Source organism: Felis catus, chromosome B3 (genome assembly GCF_018350175.1).
Source record: "Felis catus isolate Fca126 chromosome B3, F.catus_Fca126_mat1.0, whole genome shotgun sequence".
Taxonomy (NCBI): domain Eukaryota; kingdom Metazoa; phylum Chordata; class Mammalia; order Carnivora; family Felidae; genus Felis; species Felis catus.
Genome location: NC_058373.1, coordinates 126,062,905 through 126,085,786, shown reverse-complemented (window position 1 = coordinate 126,085,786; position 22,882 = coordinate 126,062,905). Strand labels below are relative to the sequence as shown.

Here is a 22,882-nt window from a genome sequence, read left to right as displayed (position 1 = left end):
CCCAAGGAATACATTTTAAAAAAGTAAAGCACTATGAAAGAAATTTAGATCCATTATCAGTACACCACAAGACCTGGAGAAAGATGTGATATTAAAGAATTCATAAAGCTCTTTTTGAAATGTATCAATTAGAAAATTCATAAATTCCCTAAGGAAGATGAAAAAGGATCAGCATGATTGAAAAGTAATGGAAGAACAAATAATACAAAATTATCTCAGATTTCTCATGTTACAAGGTAAGAGTGTCTATTGCAGATCATAAAATGAGGCTGAGAAATGTTCAGTGACCAGGCTGAACCACAACCAAACGGGATTTTCTCTGAATGAGTTGCATCAGGCATTACAGAATGAGTGGGGTAGAATTTTAGTCCATTTCAATCTTGGAAATACATAAATTTATTCACTAGAATTTCTTACTAAGATAAACACTGACATGGTTACCAGAGGGAAGGGTACGGGGGAGGGTTTAATAGGTGGTGGGATTTAAGGAGTGCACTTGTGATGCGCATTGGGTGATGGAACTATTGAAACCAATATAACACTATGTTAACTAACTGGTGTTAAAATAAGAACTTAAAAAGCCAAAAAAAAAAAAAAAAAAGATAAACATTGACATATTTCTTCCAAGCCAAGGAAACTAAAGAAATAACATCTAGAATATATGGAGTTTGAAAAATACCACTGACTGAAAAAGGGAAAAGATAATTCTAGCATATGGAAAATTCATTTTATTATAGCCATTGAAATGAGGAAAGACTTGCTCCAGTAAAAATATTCAAAAGAAAGGTTTAATGTCATTCCTGGAACAGGTTTTCTGTAAAGAAAAGTGGTGAAGGTTAAGACAATATTTAACAGGTCACACTTTGTAATAGATACGTAAAAAGAAGGGTTTTGAACCATTTAATTGTATTCAACTTAAGCCTATCCCCAGAAAATACAACCTGACCTCCAGCAAGACGTCTCTTGGCAGCTGAGACAAACCCTAATGGAGCTGACACCTTGAGGCTATCTGATGACTGCACTCCCTCAAGCTGGGCAGCCAGTCATTCTCTGAAAAAGACAGAGAGAAAGGGGGACGGGGAGAGACAGAGAGAGAGAGAGAGAGAGAGAGAGAGAAATTTGGGATGCTAGACAAAACTGCAAGCCTATTTTTTAAGACAGGAATATGTAGATATTTTCCTCTTGGGCCAGTCTTGTAATGGCAAGATTCCTCCAATTAAGTAGCACTCTGTGCTGGATATTTTTTTCTTTGCCCCTCTAAATCCACTCTCTACCCTTACCTGTGCCCTTCACCTGAACTTTATTGATTGTAGCAATAAACTTGCATGCCCCTTGGTTTGCTGTTGAGTTCAGCCAATGAGAATCACCTGCAAAAGATCAAAGAGAAATACAAAAGGAAGGTCAGGATGTTTATTCCCCTGCCTCAATACTGTCAGGCTTTAAATTAGCAATATTCCCTCACTAGAAGTCACTGCCTCTGCTACACAGCCCTCCTTTACAGCCACTGTTCTCTCCCCGAGTGTCAGTGATGGCTCCCTCCACTAGATCCTTCAAGGTTACAAATGTGATGGTTGGTTATTGCTACAAGAGGGGTGGGTACAACACCATCCTGTATACATTACCATTGCCTGTACCTATGCAAAAAATCTCTGTACTAAGCTGTCTTCAATTACTCCTTCTCTTCCTATTAAGACCTTGGCTAACTCACTCTATTTAGAAATCTCTTTACTAATACTCTTCAATAAAGAAATAAGGAAATCCACTACAATAAACTGGGGGCAGGGAGTGGAAAAAAGAGGAAAAATTATTAGAGTACAATTAATAAGGCTGACTCTAGTGAGCAGAAACAAGTTTCTTCATTTTGCCAGGAAGCCCCTCTCAATTTTGTGCATCTGTCAACACCCCATTTTGATGCCTTGGAGCATTTGAGCATATAATAGTTGATCTGCCCAGAAACCACTCGGCCAGAAAGCCTTCCAAAAAGGCCAGGTCTCTTTGTTCATGAACCTGAAGAATTAGTAAACACAGTTTATGGCCAATAAAACCCCACACACAGTTTGGGCAAATAATAAGGTGAAAGCAGTTTCTTATTAAAGTTATGATTAGGTTTATCACATCTAATCATAATGGTCTCACTAGGAAGAAAAGTAAGCAAGTCTTCATTATGCACTGCTACCTGCCAAAGCCAGAATTCTCTTAGGGAGAAAAAAAGCCCAAGGAAGCAATAGCATGCTTTTGGAATATACACTGTTACCCAAAGAATTTGGCCCAGAATGGAATGCACCTGATAAGCAATCACTTGACCAGTTAGTTGAGTTGGTTTTACCGTGAAGCTAATGAAGTTTAAGCTTTAGCTTCACTCACACAAACCCCTTTCAAGGCTCTGGGAGGAGCCCCAACAATATGTTCATATGGTCAGTGTGTGTTTGTAAAATTTGCCAAAATAATAATTTAATCACAACTGGTTAAGATTTATCTTTTTCCACTCTGCTTTTCTCATCATTGAACTTCCAACCGTGTTGGGTAATTTTTGAGTGGCTATAGGCATTTTTACAACTTGGCTGAACAGCAGCTCAGTTAGGGATATTTTCAGTTTTGATTTATGTGATACATGTATGTGGTTCTCAGTCACTTCTGCATATAGTTAAGTTATTGCAAGTTTTCCTTTTGTAGGAATGACCTACAAGAATATTCCCTCTATCCACTTGTGTCAATTCATCCTGCACCAGACACAAAGGTGCTGGGCAAAGTATTACCATGATATGAACCAGTAGCATGAAAGAATTAGAAGAGAAACAAGGTTGAAAGATCTAGATCCAGAAGATATTATGTGTAATAAGGTGAAGAATTTTTTATCAGACAGGTAAAATTATACATAGATTCAGTTCCTATAAATACATAATTAAAACAGAAGTCCCCTCCTATCAGGAATGTACTCAATAATATACAAGATATAGTTACCAACACCATACATGCCTTTTCTTTTTTGATGAGAATCACGCAAAAGAAGGATCAAAGAGAATTCCTATGGCGAAAGAGTACAAATTTGTAGTCATCTTACAAACAGAAAAGCGCATCTGTATTTTTATTATTATCAAAAATATAAAAAAGTGTCAATCAACCTCTCTAGAGGAAAGATTGGATTATCTTTCTATTCTCTCAATAGAAAATGATATCACAAAATACTATTATGTGAAGAAGCTGTCAAAATAGGATGCAGGAAAGAAACTATAAAAGACAAGTGACAGGCTGCTAAATAATGTAAAAATCATTATTTTTCTGTTTTTTTATGCTTGTGATATTTCCCACCTTTTTAAAAATATGTGTTTGGTTGTGATTTCTTTTTCCAGATAAATATGCATTTTTATATCTAATGTTATATTTGTGAGTTTTTATTCTTTTTCTTAAAGAGGCCCCTGCTCAAATTGTAGAGGCTTCAAGGTCCATGAAAGTGGGATTGCCCTGCCAGTTGGCCTCAAATGCAGTAATGTACATTCCAGATTCAAGTGCTGTCTAATTCCATAAACACAGAGCAGGCACTACATGAATGGGACATAGGGGGATGTCTCAATATTGGAAAGAACACCTGTCATGGGTAACATGATGACTTCCATCTGCCCAGAAATGTAACTTAATCAGTTGCCTCAAGAAGGTCATCGAGTGTATGCTGTCATCCGCCAAGGAGCTATGAAGCTGGACTTCAGAAAAACTGCCCCTTTGTTCTCTTTGTCTATAGTATCTTCTAGCCAGAAATAAGTCACATGATTTCCCTGTGCCTTAGCTTCTTTATCCTGAAAGAAGTGTGGGGTGTGTGTGTGTGTGTGTGTGTGTGTGTGTGTGTGTGTGTTTTAGAAAGAGAGCATGCGCAGGAGATGGGCAGAGAGAAAGAGAATCCCAAGCAGGCTCCACACTCAGCACAGAGCCTGACACAGGGCTCGATCCTACAACCCTAGGATCATGACCTGAGGCAAAATCAAGAGTTGGATGCTCAGCCAACTGAGCCACCCAGCCTACTGGGCATTGAGTTTTTGATTGTCCCACTTGCATCTCACTTCCTACACCTGGCGTTCTCTCCCCTCCCCACTTGGCTAGGATATATCCCTTCTTTTTTCATTCGCTAAAACAACATTTAGACGAAAATATTTTATGCAGAAGGTTTTTACTAAATAGTTTGGCAAAGGAGGAAAAATAAAGCACAGTGCTCAACCCAACATTATTTTGAATAAACACCAGACACCACACTGTGTCTCAAAAGTCGTCAAACATGTCTTCCCCAGGAAATATTTTACCTAAGGCCAATATATGACTAAAAGCCTGAGCTTTCTCCTTGTTTATTCCTTCAGTCTAGCTCTTCTCATTTTCTCTTCAAGTTTCCTAAATACTTCCTTAAATCTATGGACAATTGCAATATTCTTTTTCACTTTCTTGTGTAAGCCAATTTTAATCATTTTTATCTAAATGAATCCCAAGTAGGAAAACTCCTTATGTGGGGTTTGGCTCTATTTCATAAGGAAACACTCTATTCAGGTATTAAAAAAAAAAAAAAAAGGTCAATTCTCTCCCAAAGAATTCATTCTAGTTTCTTTCCTGGCCAACAAATTTAAAATACATGCAGATTTTTTTTAAGTCAATAAATTCTTCCAATTTTCAAGTAATAGAAAACTTTTGAAAATTAAATGGAAAACTTTTTAATAATTAAAATTTAATTTTTTAAAGTTTTTATTTAAATTTCAGTTAGTTAATATATAATGTAATATTAGTTTCAGGTGTACAATATAGTGAATCAACACTTATATACAATACTCAATGTTCATCACAACAAATGCACTCCTTAACCCCCATCACCTATTTACTCATACCTTCACCCACTAGTTAAGTAGGCTCCACGATCAATGTGGGACTTGAACTCATGACCCCGAGATCAAGAGTCACATGCTGTACTGACTGAGTCACACCAGGCGCCCAATACTAAGTAAGAAATTATAAAGCATACATATATAGAAATATGCTAGTGTTTATTACATTATTTCCAGTGGAAATGTTATTATTGCCACCTCCAGAGTTATCATTTTGAATTTCCTTTTTCCTGCCATTAAATCAAGTCCTGTTATAGAAATATACAAAATAGATGGTAACACAAAAATATCACAGAAGAGAGATGAATGGATATGGCTGTTCAGACCACTTTATAGGTCACTGTTAAGAAAACCCAGCTGTTTACCAATGCAGGAAGGGCTGCATTCATTCTTCCAATGAAGACAAAAAGTCCGACCTCACCTATATCAACTGGCATCCCAGGTCTCCAATTCCTATATGCAAAACAGGTCTAAAAGAAATTATATCCTCTTCAAACATAGAACTTTCTTTTATATAAAAGACTTAAAAGGACCTTAGAGATCATTTATTCTAAGCCCCATTTTAAAGATAAGGAAAACCGAGACCCAAAAATCCTAACTGGCAGATGGAAGATCATACCCATATTCAAGGCCAAGATGGGCACAGAAAATCACTGCAGTTTAGGCAAAATCGGGAAATTGCTAGAAGGATACTGGGTGTCTTATATAAAGGTCAGAAGATAGGAAGTGTAGCTGAACCTCAAGGACAATTGGTATTGCCATCAGTTGTCTCATGTCTGTTTCCTTGTGCATTTTTATTCCATTCCCAGAAACCAACTTAAACCACAGCAGAGAGCATGACTGCCAACAACTCCCCAGCCTTCTATCCCAAGCAGTCAGGATGTTCGAACTTTGAAAGTCCCAGGGAAGAAGATAATTGGCCCAATTTGAGTGGGTATTCCTTCCTGGAGGACTTGCTTATGGTCAGGCAGATGGGACCACACCAAGACAAAAATTTCATGACTGAAAGAATGTAGTACTGCTTCTAGCAAAAAGGAGAAGTGCTTGGCAGATTAAAATTCAAAATAATTTAATATCCACTAAAAATATTTTCAATTAGGGAAGTCATAAGTGTATCACTAGGGACAGCAGGGTATAAGTGGTTCTGGTTTCTCTTTCCAAATTTAATAACTCTGGACCTTGTGCCAGTGCCTTAATCCACTAAGCACCCTTGACCTCAGTAATTAATTCATAAAATGGGAATAAATATTTAAAATTTCTGAAGGCAGAAGACTAGAGAGAGGGCATGTGGCAGCCATGAGCGTATGCCTTGCAAACCTCCTACATGGAGAGTGTTCTTGACCAAGCGTCTTAGCTGCTGTGCTTTGAAATTCATTGCCTGGTTTGTGCCAAGGCTACTCTCAGACAATGACTGAGTATAGGGGTAGTGTGAGGTGGGGGGAGTTGCACAAGGCAGACCCAGATTCCTGGAAGACATAGTATTCTGCTGGAATCCAACTTTGGCTCAGTATCCCCAATACCTTTGCTGCTTCATTCTGAGACTGCATAGCTGTCTACAATGTGTTGACCCAAACTTCTCTCCTTCACTTGCAATCAGACTTCCATTATGGTCTGCTGAGTCTCCCAGTTTTTTTACTCCCTCTCCATTTCCTTTCACACAAACATTTCCCCAGATAAAAATCCATGCATGTTTAGCTCTGTCTTTGAACCTGCATCTCAGAGGACCGGGACTAATACAAGATGGCATCAAGTTTCCTTCATGATCTATGAGACAAATATATGTTTTTCACCTAGCACATAGTTCCTGTGAATAATTAAATCAACTGGGAGATTTTTTTTTCCTTGTAAGTACTGATTACAGTTACTCCTCCTCCACCGACTAAATCAAAGTCTCCCAGCTTATTCCTAGAAATCTGTATTTCATAAAAAGGCTCTTGTGATCAGTGTGATAATCATAAGAATTCTTCAATATTCCTTTCATCCCTCCCTCCATCTTGAGGGTACTCAGCAGAACTGAACTCCTTGACTTCCTCACTGTTGGGAGAAGGAACATATGACTAGTGTTAGCCAATGAATTTTGAAAGGAAATGACATGTTATTTCTAGGTTAGAGTATTTACCAGCATGAGACCCTTCAGATCAGTAGTATTCCAAGTGTGGGCTGCACACTGGTCCATAAACTATTTTTAGTCCATGAAAAGATAAGTACAAAGATGAAAATAAAGATGAAAATAATAGTACTTTAGCACTGCTGCAACATTCAAACACGTGATCAATGATTTATCTTTACCATATTTTATAAAAGTACTGGTCCATAACAGATTAGAAATAAAATAAATAAAAACTGGTCTTTCACCACAGATAGTTTAAAAAGTACTGCTTAGAACTTTCATTTTCCTCTGGCACTATGAATTACAATGTTCAATATAATGATCATTCTACTAACTTGAATCCAAGAGCAACAAATGAGTGAAACTCCCATCCCATCCCTACCTTCAGCTCTCAGTGAACCCACAATGGAAATGTTAACGTAAATGGGAAATAAGCTTTTGTTTGGTTAATCCAGTAAGATTTTGGAGTTGTGTTATTAGAGCAAAATTTAGCTCATCCCAACCAATACAATCTCATTACCTAGGACCACATGCAAAAGATGAACATAGAAAATCTAGTTGATATAGTTACAGATCGAAGAAACCAAAGATCTAATGAAAGGAACTGAGAAACATGGAATTTAGAATTGGAACTGGTCAATGAAGAAACTTCTCCTTTGGATAGACATGCAATATTTCCCTTAACATTTCCAGTAAGGGAAGTTAGTCTTCACTGGGCATTTCTTGTTCCAACTGGGGGTAAATTGTTGATATATATTGAGTGTCAAACACCATGCTAAGCACTTTATATAGATTAACATATTTAAATCTAAAACAAACTCATGAGGCAGGTTCTATAATGAGTGAAATTTTAGTATAAATTTTAGTAATAAAAGAAATGTGCGTTTGAAGATGTAAGTAACTTGTCTAAAGTCACAAAGCTAGTAAATATAGTCAGATTCAGTATCAGGTAATGCTGACACTGCAATGCAATAATATGCTATTGACCCTTACCGGCCTATCCAGAGCTAAAATGTGCCTCTTTGTCTTTTCCATTCTACTGGACTTAGTTCTTGTAAATGGTGAAGGAGATTAAATCCAATCCCTTTCACTGTGATGGGCAATCAAACATATTCAATAAGTGAAAGGGAGCAGTTAAGAAATCTAACAAATATTGGGTGCTTAGTGTATGCATTATAACATATAATCCTCATAGCATAACCTTATTTTACACATAAGGAAAATAAAGATCAGGGCTCCCGGATGGCTCAGTCAAGTGTCTGACTCTTGATTTCTGTTATGGTCATGTTCTCATGGTTCATGAGTCTAAGCCCTGCATCTGGCTCTGTGTTGACAGCATGGAACCTGCTAGGGATTGTCTCTCTTTCCCTTTCTCTGCCTCTCTCTCTCTCTCTAAAAATAAATAAATAAATACTTTTAAAAAAAGAAAATTAAGACCAAAATATTTACATAATACTTCCATGACTAACATCATAAGTGGTAGCATTGAGATTCAACCACATGTTTTTTTTCACTTCACTATAGAGCCTATTGATTAATGGGCACAATAATTATTGTCTTTTAAGAGTTCATCTTTCCCAATAATCCATTCATTCATTCATTCATTCATTCTTTTCACTTATAATAAAACTCAGTGTTTACTTTGGCCAATAATGTCCTATATGTTCTGCCCCCCCCCCCGCCTTGTTAATGCCATTCTGAATTCACCTTAATCTACACTTCTCTTTATTCACTTAAATTCAGTCATTGTTGATATTCTAGTTATTGCTGTATGACAAACCACCCCAAATCTTAGTGGTATAAAACAAAATTCATGTAATATGCTCACAAAGTCTAGTCAGAAAAATGGAAGGAATGTTAATATCATTGTAAGAAGTGCAATGGATACACTGTGGTGGCCATCACAGTAGCCTTCTTGGTATTCCTCCACTCTGCCAGGCAAACTTCTGCCTTAGGGCTTTTGTTGTTTCCTCCACCTGGAACACAATTCACCCAGATATCTGTAAGGCCAACTATCTTGTGTCAAGCCTTTGCTCAAATCTTACCTTATTCAAGGAGCCTTACCCTAACTAGTGACAAAGACTGTCTTTAGCCAAATTTAATCAGGTCCTCTGAGCCCTTGTCTCAACTAGCAAGAATTTTGCTAAGTAAGCTTATTTCATCATTCGTATCTGATCATCCTTAATATCTGATCACGTTTCTCATTCTCCAATGTTGACGAATAAGCCCTTGGCCTGCCTTTGACAAGAATCCTGTTAGGCCAATCTAGCAAGAACCCCTATCCTTGATGTACCCTCTTAGTAATTTTCCATCCACTGATTTTCTCACTCTGCTTGTTGGCTATAAATTAATTCCCAACTGTCTCTGCTATATTTGGAGTTGAGCCCAATCTTTCTCTCCTATCAAAATATCCCTATTACAATAGTTTTGAATAAAGTCTTCTTTACCATTTTAACAAGGGTAAGAATAGTTTTTTTCTTTAACACCAGTCTACTTTACAGTGCAGCTTGAACACACATTAAACAAAATTTGCATTCCTTTTTTTTTTTTAATTATTTTTTTTTGAGAGGGAGAGAGAGAATGAGCACATGTTCAGGGGAGAGGGGAGAGAATCTTAAGCAGACTCCCCACTCAGCACAGAGCCTAACACAGGGGCTTGATCCCACAACCCTGGAATCATGATCTGAGTCAAAATCAAGAGTCAGAGGCTCAACTGAGTGAGCCACCCAGGTGCTTCCATAATTTGTATTTCTATCAATGGAAATTATTTGCACTATTTTCAGTTTTCTACAATTTATATTGTTGTCAAACACAAGTCAAACACAAAGGCAGAGAGGGAAGGCCCAGTAGGAACAATCACTAAATTTCAGAAATCATTCACATTTTTTCCTTACCCCAACTATAACTAATAATTAAACCCAAGATGCTAGTTTAGACCACCAAATGTAAAAGGACTATTTGTGTATCTTCTAAACTTTAGATTCAAGTCTGAATTTCTGCAGGCTGACAAAAGTCTACCACTGATTTCCTAAAAGAAAAGAGTTGTCAATCTCCAATTTATTTTCTCTGCATAATTGTTTAAGTACCATTTTAGGTAGGCCTACTTGTCTACTGACACTGAGAATGCCTAAGGAACCCTTGAAGATATCCCAACACTTGGACACCTTTGCTGGGACTTGACATTGCCTCTGTGTGTCCTGTGATTTCCCTGTGGAGGAGAAAAGATGTTAATCACAGTTTAAAAATATATCTAATTTGTGTAGGAAGGAAGGAAGGAAGGAAGGAAGGAAGGAAGGAAGGAAGGAAGGAAGGAAAAGGTAACTGAGTAAGACACATGAAAGCCACACAGCACCCTGCAGAAGTAGCTGTTTACCAAACAATCCCATTTGTATCCCTGATTTACCTCCTCCTAATGATGATGATAAAATAGTAATAAACAAGAAAGAAACACTTCTATCTAAAACCACACCCAGTAGGTTCACAGTAGGTTCTATTGTGCACATGGCCTTTCCTTTAATTCAATAATTTGATAAGCTACTTTGGGTATACCCAAAGTATACCCAAATTTGGTAGATTATCAAATCATACTTTCTAAGGAGACTGTAAAATAAAAATATAGTTAAGCTGTTTAGCATAAAAAATGAACAAGAATTTAAACCTGTTTGAGAAAGGAAGGTAGGTGAGGAAGGAGTAGGAGAGAAAGAGCTGAGAAACTGATTGGAGTCTAACAAATGTCAGCCAGTAGGAAATCCCTAATGGAAGCCATGGTAATTTTAAACTATTTGCATTGTTGGGATACGTATGTTTTATTGCCCCTTGCATTCATAGACCTTCAGGCTGGTGATACCTCAGGGGCATGGGGTCATTGGGATCTCAGCTCATACAGGGTGACACCATGCCAAAAGGGAACATCACACACATTTCATTGAGGCAATCACCCGCTGAACTCACACAATAGAATCAGGAACTTCAAACCAGTCTTGATTTAGAAGAAAACACTGGAGCACACACAAATGGAATTTAAGCCAATTCCATTTCAGTCTCAAAGAACAGGGTGACCCTAGGTGACATCGAGCAATAATGATAATAGCAAGATTTGAGTGTACAAAGAAACTTGGAATCAGCAAATAAGATTACTGGATTTCTCCAGTGGCAAATTATGCATTGTTAAGAGCATAACATTCTGGGTCATCTGATTCTGTCTTTTCATCACCTTTGAGCTATTTTTCAACTCTGTAAATTGTAGGAAATTAAAACGCAATGAAAACGACTCTTGACTATGAACATGTAAATGAATTGTCTGGTGAAAGGACACACTTCCCTCCTCCAAGCCAGTTTTGTGTCGGTTTGCAAATTAATTTCATTGTTTTTGATCTATAAATCTCTGGGGTTTTTTAAACATATCTTCTGAACCAGATATGCTATCTGCCTGATCCCATCATTAATAATGAGTTGAAATCTTTAACACATGTTCATTTTATACCTGTGTGAAAATTATGATTTTTTAATCCTTTTTTAAATTATCTTTTTAGCAAAGACACTTATTATAAACCAGATGCTACATGAAATATTTTACATGTACTACATCCATATCATCTTCCCAACTCACTGGAATTGGGTACTATTATTATCACCACTTTATAGGTCAGTAGTCAACAAACAACAGCCCTGTGGGCCAAATCTGGCCTGCCAATTTCAGCCTGCAGCCTGTGTTTGGCAATAAGATTTTATTGTAACACAGCATGCCCATTAGTTTATATATTGTCTATGACTGTTTCTACCCTACAACAGCACAGCTAAATACTTGCACCAGAGACTATATGGCCCACCAGTCCTATGATATTTATGATCTATCCCTTTACATACAACGTTTGCTGAACCCTGTAATAGATGAGAACAAAGGCTTTGAAAGGTTATAAAAATTATCCAAATTCACACGCTGGTGAGTGGCATAGCCCAGACCCTTAAGTCTCCTTCCCTGTATTATTTCTCAGATGTCAATGCTCCTGAGCTTTTACTTGTCCCAAAAAAGATCAACTCCCATATGGCATAATTTTAGTGTTTTTATAGTCAGTCTCTTTCTGCCTCCATTCATATACCCGTGCTTGGAATTTCTTTAGGAAAGGACCATTCTTTCATGTTGCAATGATAAGGTAAAAATGAAAAATATCTGACAGAAGAAATATAAAAAGTTTGGTTTGTGTGAAGGTGATAATGATGGAGAACAGACCCCATTCTCTGAGTAGAAAAAGAGGCCAAGCCATTTATTTGCACCTGGAGAGAAAACGGAGTGATCCTTCAAAGGGAAGTTGGCACAAAACAAAACTGAGGTTGCCTAAGGGCAGTCAGGTACCTAACTCAATTCACCTACATGGTTTGCTCTCCCTCACCGCCTCCAATCTGGTTTGCATTTTATTGTCAAAAGTGGGGGTAAAATGTTATTGCAGCAGTAACCTCTTATTAGCTGGCATTAGCCCCTCAGGGCAATTGTTCTATCTAAAGCTATTCTATGCAGTGGTATTTAACAAGTTTCCTTTTGGAATCTTGTCATCTCTCCCTCCTTCCCCATCTCCAGCTCTTTACTCCCATATGACCCCAATTAGTGTGTGTGTGTGTGTGTGTGTGTGTGTGTGTGCGTGCACGCGCGCGCGCACGTGCGCGCGTGCGTGCGTATGCGCACATGAATGTGTGTGTATGTGCAGGGGGCCCACATGGTTTCCCTTCAAAGAAACAAGCGCACAGAGCTGTAAAATAAATGAGATCTGCCCAGCACTCATGTATTCATTATAATTTTTCAAAACCCACAAGAAGTGAAAGGGCCAAGGTGTCAATGGAAAGGCTAATCAGAATTTAGAAGGGCAATGAAAACCATATAAATGGGATTCCACTTGAAATTCTATGAACTGCTAAGGATGAAGTATTCAGGCAATTAATTCACTAGTAACTGAGCACAATCTGGAACAAGAGGGACATCGTGTTTAGATTGTATTTCTATCCCTTCAAAAAAAAAAAAAAAAGAGAAAACGCTTTCCAAAAGAATACTGCTGTCTTACTTTAACCATCTCTTGACAAGGGTTTGACACAAGCAAATATCTTCGAGTAAACCAAACGATATAAATTTTAGCCACAAAAGGAAAGCCAAGAAGAGGTCTGCACATTAACCAGGAAGAAAAGTCATCACTGTCCACACCAACATGCTCTGAGATAGATACAATTGATTCTTGTTGTTCTTGATACGTATGTTCTATAAAGTCACTGCAAACACTGAATTAGTGAATATTAAATCATTGCTCAAAGGGGAAATCCAGGGATAGAATCTTGAGAGCATTTTTTATATAACCTATTTTAGGTGTGGTTCTGTTTAGACACCTTTTTAAACATATATATTGTTGATTCATTAACATTGAACTTATGGCTAACAGCACTATAACTCATGCTTGAATGAGACTTATCTAACACACATGTTTTTTCCATAAGGCACCTTACAGCCCTCTTGCAGCTAGAAAAACTAGACAGAACTTCAGCAGTGCACTTGAGGGCCATTTTAAACAGAGAAATCACCCACAAACAAAAATTTGAAAAAGGTGACACTAAATAAACCATGAAAAGGACACTGGCTACAGTATGAGAGCTGAAACAAGAAGACAGAACATCACCTTGTTCCACCTCAGTTGTGAATATGTGTCAGGTGACTCAAATTTTCACCACCCTGCCCATGCTCATGTCTGTGAATGACTACAAAAATACACTGAATTTTGATTTGGGAATTATGAATGGCTTTTAGCAAGTAGATATTTGCAAATACAGAATCTGAGAATAATGAGGATTGGCTGTATCTATTTTCCCCAGAAGCTGCATAAGCAGCAAATAACACTGTGAGGATAACACAAACAGCATTGCCAGAATATGTAATATAAACATTTTTAATTATAGAGACCTCATGCACAAGTATCACAAGAATTCACAAATACTGTGAATTCTTTAAGGAGAATGTCAAGTTGAACAGTTGGTATGAATGATTTATGAATGGGGAAAATGTTGACTGCTTTATTATCTGGCAGGGATTGTGTGAAACAGTGGCCATTCTTGACATCCAGGAAGCTGGCAATAGTAATTGATTTCCCAGTTCTCTAAAGCTAAGCACCTAAAATCCAATCTCAAGCAACCCTAAGGGCTTCTCGAAGTGTTCTTCCAAAAATCCTTAAAACTCCAGCACATTAACCTTGAGAATATTAAAAGTCTCTGGGTAAGACCCTGTTGTACAATAAGCCTGTTAAGGAAATGGTTGAGTCAAAAAAATATTAATAGTTGAGAGAAGTCAACAAAAAATCAGTATTAGCTATTTTGCATTTCATAGAAAAAAAACTGTTTCAGTAAAGAAAAAAAAAACTATGCATCTTTGACATATAGCACATCCTTCTAATTTACCAGATTCTAACTTTTTTTTTTTGAGCTATGTTGTAATCCCTCTGAGTTGTAAATAACTGATACACATGTAAATGCTGTCCAGTGTGGTAGAGATTTAATTGATTCTCCTTATCCCCAGGGTAAAATATAATTTTTGCCTACAATGGAAATTCATTTCAGCATTCCTTTGCTAGCCAGATAAGTTTGCAGACTTTTCCTCTGAACCAGCTATAGTTTCTGCCTGGTTCCCTCTGTCTTTCTTTCTACCCTCTTAGGTACAGTACCAGGAAGCCTGAGAATTAAACTAATAAAGGACAAAATAGTAGGAGAAAAGGCACACAATTTTTGTTAATGTTTATAGGCACTGAAGTTCACAGAAAAGAAGTAAAATGCAAAGAAGAGTTGGACTCTGGGGTTACGTACCATTTTAACAAAGAAAAGAAGGTTGTGCTTCAAGAGCTGATAAATCACTGGGAAGTTACTGGGGGAAAAATGGAAAATAAAGTCTTATTTTAGTAAGATCTGCTGTACAAACTCATTGTGGTGTAGGCTCTGTCTCCAGTGATAAGAGTGCTCTTATCTTCTGGGGTGGGAGAAGGGTGGGGGATCTGTAGGTAGAAGGGGGCAGATACCTTCATGAAGGGAAACTTATGCCCTGCTTTAGGCAGATAAGGGGAAGGCAGAGAACTTCCTGCATCTGTTGCCTCTCAGTTGCCTTTAACTCAAAATAATCCTTGTGCCAAAGTGGCATATTTAGGGTTGGTGTATTCTGATCCTCTTTACCACATATATGAGTAAAATAAAATCATTAATGCATGTTCATCTTTTAATATCTGTATAATTGTTATTATTTTACCTTTTTCTAAAGAACTGCTCCCAGGGCCTTAATTCTTTTGTGCCCTGTGGGAGAAATACAGGAAGATGAAAATGAGATGTTTGTGAAGTCTTATGTATCATTGTCCAGATACTACTTAAGAGTAGGTACAGTATCAGCTCTACTTACAGAGCACAATTCTATAATTTGTATGGAGGAGGGTGAGGAGAAAGGCCACTTTGGAAAGTGTTTCTGGTTGGGATTAATAAAAGAACTATATTAATCAATCAGAGTGGCGAAGGACTGTAGACAACTTCCTCAAAGATTTTTCAAATCTTAGGTCGCACTCAAGCTTAGGATAGAACTTTAAGCAATTTTCCAAGATAGCTCTTAGAGAATAACTAAAAATTAGGTTGCTGAGTAACCCAAGGCTCCTCTAGATTATTTACATTGTCCAGAGCCTCAGATATCATCTAAAGGTAGTTACTGACCACCACATAACTTTCTGTTAAGAGACAATTCTAGTATAGCTTTCTTTTGAAAGTGTGTGTGTGTGTGTGTGTGTGTGTGTGTGTGTGTGTGAAGAGAGAGAGAGAGAAAGAGAGAGAGAGAGAGAGAGAGAAGAGAGAGAAGAGAGACCCTTCATTATCTAAGCAACATGTTAGAGGAATGATGGGTGGAAACTGCTCTACTTCTCATTAACAAGTCTCTATAACAATTACCAGAAATGCAGAACTTCATGGCTGGCTAGGACTCCAGGAAATCTGAGACACATTCTCAGGCCCAGGCTAATCAGAGCTACTGCATTCCTTCCACTCTCCATACTTGGAGACATCTAATCACTATCTGGAAGCTCAGCCCCATCGCTTCTCGGCCTTTTGGCTAAGATCAAGTGTGGAAGCTCAGCCCAACTTTTATAGTAGCAGTCATGAAGCATTCTGACCTGAAGAAAGAGGTTCTTAAACATCCCAGTTCATTATGCTGCATTCAGACTCAAACCAACTGCTTCTTAGCCAACGCAGAAGCAATGCCTCATTTCCAATAACAGCAATACTTTAGCTTTATTCCCAAACTTCACTCCCTTGCAAATATTCCTCTTGCCTGTGGTAGGCATTTTTTCATTAGGGCCATATAGTATCTAATTTCCTCCTTCCTATTTGTACTCTGATCTCCTTTATAGGGAAATTCTTCTTTATGAGTATTTATGAATATTTTTGGCAAGGATAACAGCTCACTTCCTTACATCACAACCCAAAGGGGCTGCATTATTTTCTCTTTGTCCTGGCATCATCAGTGAGATGGGTACATGACTTAGTTTCGGTCATTCAGATGTGTCATGTGCATGTGCTTTTGAGAATAATCAATTCTATCAAATAAATAAGCATGTATCTAATAAAAATAGGCAAAACATTTAAGGTGCTTCAGTATAGGTAAATAGCTAGTGAGCAAAAAGTTTGTTGGATGTAGGCAGATCCTACAGAGTATGACGAGCATAAGATAAGAAGCTAGCAAGTAGAGCATGTGTGTGTCCAACATAGAGAACAATGAAAGGACCAACTATATTGGTGCTATATTCTATAGCACATGGGTACTAAGCACACATACACTTAAATACACTATATTGCAGCACTTAATATATATGATGCTTTAATTCATCACCAACTGGTGATACCCATTCCGGCACCATGTGTTTTCTGCCCACAAAACACAAATAAAATCCGTGGCTGCTCTTCAGAATATTTGGCACTGTCCAGCTATGGCTAGTTGCACTTGTCCCTGTATCTGTCCAACAGAGCAAGTGTGTGTCTTTGGCCCAGGGCATCATCCATCTGTGGGCCATTTGCTCAAACCCCAGTTTTGGTTCTGCAAACACACTTTTGGTGGAGAAGACTCATGGGGCATAGACAGGAAAGGCATACAAACATTGCATATCCTAAGAGTTAGATTCTGTGGCCCTCTCGTTCCATGTGCTCCTATGCTATGTGGGTTAACTTACCTCAGCTCTTTCCCCTTGCTTCTCACCATGTGTTTAAATTTAGTTGAATAAATCATGTCATTTGAGCATCTTAATTTGGTTCATGAGGTTTTCTGTCCTGTGGCCTCTGGGATAGCCTGCCAGGTAGTACATTTGGAGACTATCACTGCCTGGTAATTCTCCTCTGTCCTGGGACTCTGAGTCAATAGTGAGTGATGCAAGGGTGTGTCGTGGCAGCCTGAGGACCAGGCTGTGTTAGCACAGGAATCTTGGCCGTGGTGCACCCCACCCCCACCCCACACCTCCTAGAGTCCTCCTGATTCCAATATTTTTGGTTTTTTTAATTGTAAAATAAGGCATACATAAGAAAAGTATATAAAGGATGTGTAAAATTTGGCAGATAATTATAATACAAACAACCGTGAAACCTCACCAACAGGTAGGAAAATTAAAGCCAGATGTAGGAGTTAAATTTGCCCAAGACTCTTTCTCCTGTAAGTTGGTCTCTGAGAAAAAAAATTGGTTTCATGCAATGTTCCCTGGAAATGGGCTGCGGGCTGGTGTTTAAGGCAATTGATCTTGGTCAACTGTAAGGCTTGGATCACAGTCTCTTTGAATATCCCAGGAGAGGGGGAATGCTGATTTGGCAAGTCCTGCCACTTACTTGCCATGTCATTGAGCTATAACTACCAGGCCAGCCCCTGGTTTGTAGGCATGGTGCTACATCATACACAGGGACTAAGCTGGTGGGGTAGGGCCAAGGCCAAGGTTCTATCACTGCAGTAAAAAGCTCTAAAGGCCAAGGGTTGCAATCCCTGACTCAGAGTCTTATATCTGGCTCTGCTGGTTATCTGTGTGCTGCCCAGGGACATGCACATGTGCCACTGATACTCACTGCATGAGTTTCCCCAGTGAACTTGACTCTAGCAGGTAGATGTCATGTGTTATGCCTGGTGACTTGTCCTCATTTGCATGATGCAAACATTACCAGTGCCTACTCTCCCCTCCCATGCTCCCTTCCCCAATCATAATCCCCTTCCTCTCTCCTAGAGAGGTCTCTTGTGACCTGTCTATTGTGACTCTTATTTTCTTTCTATCACCTGAAGATTCATTACTAAATAACTCAGTTTAGTTCTGTCTCTTTGCCTATTTTGAAACATTATATAGTATATGAGATTTGTCCACGTTGCTGTGCATAGATGTATTTTATTCTGTAAAGTTATTTATAGGTCTGTTCTATCATAGATAAACATCTCCAAGTGGAATTGCTGGGTGATTGGGTATGTGTGTGCTCAGTTTTGTGGAGATAATGGGAATGAGTTTTCCATAGTGCTTGCACCAATTTGTGCTCCTGCAGTGGATGAAAGTCCTGTTCTACATTCTCACCTCTACTTAGTATTATCTGATTTATTAATGTTTGCCAATCTGGTGAATATGTAAGGATGCCTCAAAGTGGTTTTATTTTGCATTCTCCTTATTTCTAATGAGGCTGAGAGCCTTTTCATGTACTTATCAGCCATTTTAATTTCTTCTCTTTTGTAAATGCCTGTTCAAGATCTATGTACAAATTTCTATCGGCTCAATATGTCTTTTCATATTTCATATTTGTAGGAGCTCTCAGTATATTTTGAATCTAGGTGTTTGGTAGCTAAATATGAAAAATAATATCTTCCACTCTTGTAGCTGGTCTTTTGACTCTTTTTTTTAAGTGTTTTTTGATGGATACAGTTCTTAATTTTAATGTAGTAGAAAAAGTGATCTTTTCCTTTATGGATAATATTTGTTGTGTCTTGTAAGAAAATTCTTCCCAACCCTGACTTCATGAAGATACTTTCCTGCACTATCTTCTAAAATGCTTTACAATTTTATCTTTCACATTTAGATCTTTAAGCCACTGGGAATTGATTTTTTGTAAATACTTCTACTTTTTTTCCCCCAAGCCAAGCCTCCAACCCCTAATCAATTTTGCAAGTCTCTGATCACCCTATAATAAATCCTCTTTTTGCCTTAGATAGCTAACATAAGTTTCTGCTGCTTTCAATCAAGAGCTCTAGCTGGTAAAATGGACTACTGCCTTGGCTCCCATCCCTGGAATCCTGCCTTTTAACCCCAGCCCAGTTATGTGCCCTGTGACTACACGCAGACTGGTTTTTGTCCGTGGTTTGGACTGTGCCCAAAGATTGCCATACTCCATGATCTTGTGCCTTACCCAGCAGACTTCATATTTCAGAACCTGCAGTTGGATTGGTTCCACCAGCTCCTGTCCCACTGCCCAGTTTCACTGTAAGTTAAAAACCATGCTCAACTGATTCTCAAGATATGACATGAAATTGTACACTAGCCTGTAGACGCTCAGCTGGAAGAGCGAGAGGCCCACAGAAAGAGGGTTATAGAGATAACATTCATAAGTCATCGCCAATTGACGTCATCTGCTAAGCCAGGCAGGGGAAAGCAGGCTTAATTCCCAGTTGGGGATTTCAGATCTTATTGCTATTCTTTGTTTCTCCTATCAGGAGACCATGCAGGAAGATTCACACTTTACTTTTATCCAAGTGGTTTATTGATTTGTGGATTCAGTGAAATGTGCATCAATTGAACTAACCATTCCCTTTAAGTAAGGGGGGAATTTCACACTGTGCTGAAATTAACAGGCACAACAGTACTGCCTCTTAGAGTTCAACCACAGCACAATAGATGCACACAGTGTGAGGGCAATCTGAAGATTAAATAGCTCTACTTCATCCCTAGCAATCAAAAGCCAGTGTGCTCTTATTCTACTTTCTTTGCTTTCTCTTCCCTCACACCAGACATACACACTTCAAAGAGATTATGTACACTGTTTAATAGAAAATAGATTTCTTTCCTGCCCATCCTTCCACTTTCTTTTTATATCTCTAGGTTTTATTTTTCCTCACCTGTTCTTAAGTGTGTAGCAAACTTTGGATCCTTTTGTTCCTAGATGACTGCTTAACTTCACAGCTTCTCTGATCAAGTCACAATGGAAATAATGTCTAAGACCAGACAAGGTGACAAATATACCACATTTAATCAATGATTTTTCCTTATAAAATATATAAGCACATGGATATGACTCCACTGACCCACTGACTGTTTTTTTTTTCCTCTTGATAATGAGTAGCTATATCCCCTTTCAACCACTGTGCCTGTGGCTCTGGTGACTAATAATTATAATAATTGACAATTTTATAACTTTTACAGGTTTCACAGTCCTTTGATACACTCATTTCATTTTATCTCAAAACTACTAATAAGATAGGTAAGACTTATAGCATCATCTTTAGATTCTTGAGAAGGAAACTGAGGCTCAGAAGGAATTAGGGAATGATATGATGTACAGCCAAGATCTAATCTTGACTATTATGCCTCCTTGGCCAGTGCTCTTTCCCAGATTATTGTCCCATATTAAACAGTTCTCTATGTGACTATAATAATATCTATTTTATGGAAAACTGACCAAGGATCAAACCTGGCCATTTTCATGTCTTTTAAAACCATCTGATTCCATACTTGGCATAAGTGTGCTACTATAAGAACTATAGAGGCACAAACTGTAGGATAATGCTGTTAATAAATATTACTATGTCTTAGGATTCTGGGAATACCTAATATATGGAATAGAATCTGATTTGAGGTTTCTAAACCTTTTTTTTTCTTTAGCAATTCACATTAAAAACTTATTCATTGTTGAGATTAAAAAGCCAAACATATTCCAATAAAATGTATTTAAACAAGAAAGGTAAAATTCAGACTTCCATCTTTATTAGCATACAAAAAGCCTGTTTATGAGTAAACAGGCTTTTTACAAACATATTTAGGTCTTTATAACTGTACAGAAGAGGCAGGAGATGGTTGGTTTCAGGGCACAAATCTGATAACACAATCTGTCCCATTTATTTATTTATTTATTTATTTATTTATTTATTTATTTATTTAGAATACTTAGCTATTAATTTCAAGGCTGGTTGAAGTTCTACTGCATTATAAATAAGGGATTTGTTTAAATAGGATTATAAGAAATGAAAGAAAAGTGTTCAAGAAAAAAGCTATTGTACACGTATATTTTTTTTAAATCTTCTATGCTGATTACTCCAACTCTTCCAAAAGAACAAAGGGAGTTTCTTTTTTTCATGTTGTCATTTATTTAATCTCATGCTTGTTAATTCAATCTCCATTATTCATACAGTTACTACCATATGTTTGTTGCATTAAACCACAGGCTATAGAAATATGGGTAATCACTGTAACCTTAGGGGTGAGATTACACAGGTTGACAAGAAGTCCCACAGAAAGAGAACCAATCACTGCCTTGAAAATCAAAACAAGCTTGCCAAAGGAGATACTATTTAATCTGGGAAGAGCAAACAGGAGCATCCCTTATAGTAAACCCAATTCTTCAGCTGTTGTGTGACATTAAAGCCTTCTTATGGAGTTTAGTGGGACATGAAATAGGCATGAGAATTGGAAACCTATGGATTTCAAGATTTCCATCCTGGCATCCCACACTCCTACGGCTCCATAAACTAGTTCCAATATTTCAAACAACCTAGAAGAAATCAAATGGTTCTTCTCCACTCTTGTTTGTTGTTTATTGGCTGCTCTGCCTCTGAATTTTCTTTATCAGTCTGAGCAAGCATCCTTCAGAAGATAGCCCTTATAAGTCATGTATCCCCAACATAATTTATAGGAAATAACTTCAACTTCTTTATTTTACTTCAAAGTCTACTCTTCCTCTCCCATGCCACTTAAACTACTTTTGACTGGTGGGCTTATCTCCCCATCTTTCTGTAGAGGAGTTAGGAATGGCCTTGGGAGAACTTTAGCCTTCATAATTTTAATCACCCTTTTCCCTTCCACATACACAAATTACTCCAAAAGAGAAGAAATTCCAAATTTAAGAAACATTTTTTTTCTATACAAAAACAACACAAAGAAATCACCTGGTCTCCTCCTCTAACCAAAATGCTGACTGTCGCAGGTGTTTTTCTCTATGTACCTAGCAAATCCACCCTCTTTCCTTGCTAAAAGAACCCTGCTTTTGTTCAATTAGTGGGCAGCCAAGTGCTCAGAAAGGTTGTACCCCTTCCCCTCCCCAGGGACTGAAATCTGATCAGTTTAAGACTGCCATACCAGTGTGGACTCAGATGTATATATAAGATCCTTTTCTGTCCAGTGACATCTGAGGGCAAGTCAGGAGCTTCTAGAAAATATTTCAATCTGTGATTTAAAAAAAGAGAGAGCAAAAGACATCTGATAAGAACTGTCTTTTTCTTTCTTCCTGCCTGTGGATGTCTTTGAAAGATTTGGGACCCCTTTAGGCTCCTTTGGACAAGGATGCGATGCTACTTTGTGATCATGAGTAGATAAGCATAAAGGCAAGACCACTATGCTGGCTGTGGTAGGGTGATCAGTGAGATAGAATCTGGATCCTATGTGACATCACTGTTTCATTGTACAACTATGGAACTGCCCTGTCTCTGAGCTTCTTACTCGATATACAAAATGTCCTCTTGGTTTAATTATCTTCTATAGAGAAATATTGGAGCCAGCATTGTTCTCTTGCCCTTTTAACCTGACAATGTACCTGGTTCCCCTACCTTAAACTTTGGTTTTACCCAAAAAATTTAGCTCCAATCCTGCCCCCATTCTCCCCACCCTGTCTGGATTTCTTTCCAATCTAATACAACCAAGAAAACATGCAG

The 22,882-nt window shown here is 38.0% G+C and overlaps 1 long non-coding RNA gene across 4 annotated transcripts in view; it reads right to left on the bottom strand.

Annotated features, from left to right (window-relative positions):
* Nucleotides 1-22,587, bottom strand: part of LOC109501192 — a 33,735-nt gene extending 11,148 nt beyond the window's left edge. For 2 of the 4 annotated variants that reach the window (XR_006599864.1, XR_002159147.3), the window contains exons 1-5: nt 22,311-22,587; nt 20,078-20,173; nt 15,230-15,273; nt 1,281-1,367; nt 947-1,050 (exon numbers count right to left, since the gene is read on the bottom strand). This is a non-coding gene — a long non-coding RNA (uncharacterized LOC109501192). Of the gene's footprint in view, nt 1-946; nt 1,051-1,280; nt 1,368-14,796; nt 14,855-15,229; nt 15,274-20,077; nt 20,174-22,310 lie in introns of all 4 variants that reach the window. The other 2 variants (XR_006599865.1, XR_006599866.1) reach the window with 2 other exon arrangements.
* Between the last annotated feature and the right edge of the window lie 295 nt (nt 22,588-22,882).